At 31.1% G+C, this 4017-nt stretch overlaps 1 non-coding gene across 1 annotated transcript; it reads left to right on the top strand.

Moving 5' to 3' along the window:
* Nucleotides 1–2750: 2750 nt before the first annotated feature.
* Nucleotides 2751–2830, top strand: TRNAL-UAG (transfer RNA leucine (anticodon UAG)). Its single transcript has one exon. It is a non-coding gene; the product is annotated as a tRNA-Leu (tRNA).
* The last annotated feature ends 1187 nt before the right edge of the window (nt 2831–4017 follow it).

The following is a 4017-nucleotide window of genomic DNA, read 5'->3' as shown; positions in this document are numbered from 1 at the left end:
ACATAAAAAAGTAGTTCTTGTAATTGGAACGTATTTTCTTAAACCACCCATAAGAACCATATTCTGACTTTTATCTGGTGAATATCCAACAAGAGGTTCCATTGAATGAATAACGGATCCGGATCCTAAGAACAATAAAGCTTTCGAATAAGCATGAGTGATCAAATGGAATAAAGCAGCTTGATAAGAACCTATACCTAGAGCTAACATCATATAACCCAATTGAGACATTGTAGAATAGGCTAAGCTTCTTTTAATATCTCTCTGAGCAAGAGCTAAAGTGGCTCCTAAGAAGAGTGTTATTGTACCTATTAAAGAAATGAAACTCATTATCCAGGGTAGGGATATGAAAAGAGGAAGAAGTCTAGCTAGAAGAAAAATCCCCGCAGCAACCATAGTTGCTGCGTGTATAAGAGCCGAAATAGGAGTGGGTCCTTCCATAGCATCAGGTAACCATACGTGAAGAGGAAATTGTGCAGATTTTGCAACTGCACCAAGGAATAATAAAAAAGCACACAAAGTAGTAAGTAAGGAATTAATCCCATTATTAGGAATCCAGTTATTAGCTATTTTGAACAAATCCCGAAACTCCAAACTACCCGTTATCCAAAAAAAACCTAAAATTCCTAATAACAGACCAAAATCCCCTACACGATTAGTTACAAAAGCTTTTTGACAAGCACTCGCTGCAATTGGCCGCGTAAACCAAAAGCCTATCAATAAATAGGAACACATTCCGACAAGTTCCCAAAAAAAATAAATTTGTATCAAATTGGAACTAGTAACCAATCCTAACATGGAAGTATTAAAAAAACTTATATAAACAAAAAATCTCAAATATCCTTCATCGTGAGACATATAATCGTCACTATAAATAAGAACTAAGATTCCTACAGTAGTAATTAGTATTAACATAATAGACGTAAGGGGGTCGACCAAGTATCCAAATTCTAAGGAAAAATCATTATTGATGGTCCAAGACCATAGATATTGATAGATAGAACTTCCATTTATTTGTTGAATAGACAGGTGAAGTGAGAATACCATAGCTATACTTAAGAGTAAAATACTAGGAAAAGCCCATATCCGACGAAGATTTTTTGTTGCTGTAGGAATAAGAAAAAGTCCAAATCCCATTGACATAATAACTGGAAGTGGGAGAAGAGGAATTACCCAGGCATATTGATATGTATGTTCCATAAGAAAAGAAATAGCAATTTTTAGTTTAAATTTATAGTTCAATTTTTCTATAAAATAAAATTGTTTCCGATTCACCAAACCTATTCTTATCTCTTTCTAAAGGAATTAAAAAAAAAAAATAAGAAAAATAAAAAATACTGGAATTATGAATTTTTCTAATTTCTCTCATTAAAATATTCCAAAATTTAGAATGGGTTTAGTTACTTAAATTCAAAAAGTGAATCAAAGAATTTCGGTATCTAGTTATTAGTAAAAAAAAATATTTATTAAAATACAAAAAAAGATTGAATAATTTTACTTTCTAATCATTTTTGTATTTCTTTTTGTTAAAATAAAAGAGCTCTCTTGTTTCGTAATTGATTGATTGAATTCCAAAGAAAACCTATATTTATAGGAAATTCTCGAATATTGCTTATTTCATATAAAAGGAAATCCTAATGACTAGAATTCTCTAAGTTTTAGAATGTCTTGTTTAAGAGACTAAGTATTTTTTTTTATTGGAATTCAATTATGGAATAGCCTTCTGAACTTAATTAACTATTTGAATTGAATTTTACCTTCTTTTTATCTCCCCCTCTTATATGAGGGCTTATCCCCCATACCATATATTTATATATGGAGTATATTTGATATAGAAATTGATTTAAATAGAAAATCTTAAAAAACTCTTGTCTTATCCACATTAGACAAAATGAACTAAAGAAGAATTTAGAATTTAAGTATCTTTCAGTATCTTTCAGTATCTAAGTATAAATACTAAGAAAAAACAGAAAGAAGGATTGATTTGTGGCAATAGATGTCTTTCACATACAACTAGAAAAAAGTAATTCCCTTTTTGAATGGCAGTTCCAAAAAAACGTACTTCGATGTCAAAAAAGCGTATTCGTAAAAATCTTTGGAAAAAAAAGACTTATTTTTCCATAGTACAATCTTATTCTTTAGCAAAATCAAGATCATTTTCTAGGGGCAACGAGCATCCAAAACCAAAAGGTTTTTCTGGGCAACAAGCAAACAAATAATAAGATTTTGAAATAATCTGAATTGAACTATCCAAAAGAAATTCCAATTATTTAATATGAATGAATAATTCGGATTAATTAATAAATGTACTTTTATGTGTCGAATTCCTCGGTACAATATTCTTAGAACGAATCCCTCCATTATCATTATATAGAACAAAAGTTTTTGGTATATTGTGTCCTCAGTATTCTTTTCCTATCAAAGAACTTTTTTTTATAATAGAATTCTCATAAAAACGAGGATTCTATTATAAAAAGTAGACTATTCTTGCAATAGGACTTACAACCTCCACCTAATCTTATCCAAAATTCCCATATAAATGGGTTTAGGACTGGTACATCATATTAATAAGAGTGTAAAGGCTTTCATTCTATCAATTTTTCTAAAATACAAAATGCATTTCATTGTAGTTAATGATGAACTTCTAATGATGAACTTCTAATGTTCCTAAATTCTATGGCTTCTCCCAGTCTCGACGATTCACGATAAAATAACTATTATTCTTTTAAGTTAACTATTATTTTAAATTAGCCGCCATGGTGAAATTGGTAGACACGCTGCTCTTAGGAAGCAGTGCTCAAGCATCTCGGTTCGAATCCGAGTGGCGGCATTCTCGAAAAAGAATACAATAAATTAGAAAATGGATTCAATTCGAAATTTCCAATTTTGTAATGGGACCTTATCGTTATGCTATTTGCAACTTTAGAACATATACTAACTCATATCTCTTTCTCAACCATTTCAATTGTGATTACGATTCATTTGATAACCTTATTAGTTCGTGAACTTAGGGGATTACGTGATTCGTCAGAAAAAGGAATGATAGCTACTTTTTTCTCTATAACAGGATTTTTAGTCTCTCGTTGGGTTTCTTCGGGACATTTTCCATTAAGTAATTTATATGAGTCATTGATCTTCCTTTCATGGACTCTGTATATTCTTCATACTATTCCTAAGATACAGAACTCGAAAAATGATTTAAGCACAATAACTACGCCAAGTACTATTTTAACGCAAGGCTTTGCCACGTCGGGTCTTTTAACTGAAATGCATCAATCCACAATACTAGTACCTGCTCTACAATCTCAGTGGTTAATGATGCATGTCAGTATGATGTTACTAAGCTATGCAACTCTTTTGTGTGGATCCTTATTATCCGCCGCTCTTCTAATCATTAGATTTCGAAAGAATTTCGATTTCTTTTCACTAAAGAAAAATGTTTTTCTTAAAACATTTTTCTTTAGTGAGATTGAATATTTATATGCAAAAAGAAGTGCTTTAAAAAACACCTCTTTTCCCGTATTTCCAAATTATTACAAATATCAATTAACTGAGCGTTTGGATTCTTGGAGTTATCGTGTCATTAGTCTAGGGTTTACTCTTTTAACCGTGGGTATTCTTTGTGGAGCAGTATGGGCTAATGAGGCATGGGGATCCTATTGGAATTGGGATCCTAAGGAAACTTGGGCATTTATTACCTGGACCATATTTGCAATATATTTACATAGTAGAAAAAATCCAAATTGGAAGGGTACGAATTCCGCACTTGTAGCTTCGATAGGATTTCTTATAATTTGGATCTGCTATTTTGGTATCAATCTGTTAGGAATAGGTTTACATAGTTACGGTTCATTTACATTACCATCTAAATAATTACATAACATAAAACCTTCGGTTTTTTTCCTTTTTAGTTTGATTTGAGAACCCTTTGAAAAGACGTTCAAGGGGTTCTCAAAAATTCGAGATAGATCTAATTAGACTTTTTTACTTTTTTCTGAATTTTTTATTTTTCCACTC

The sequence above is a fragment of the Zea mays genome, unplaced genomic scaffold (genome assembly GCF_902167145.1).
Source record: "Zea mays cultivar B73 unplaced genomic scaffold, Zm-B73-REFERENCE-NAM-5.0 scaffold_323, whole genome shotgun sequence".
NCBI classification, from domain to species: domain Eukaryota; kingdom Viridiplantae; phylum Streptophyta; class Magnoliopsida; order Poales; family Poaceae; genus Zea; species Zea mays.
Note: the sequence above shows the minus strand (reverse complement) of the source record. Positions and strands in the feature narration are given on the sequence as shown.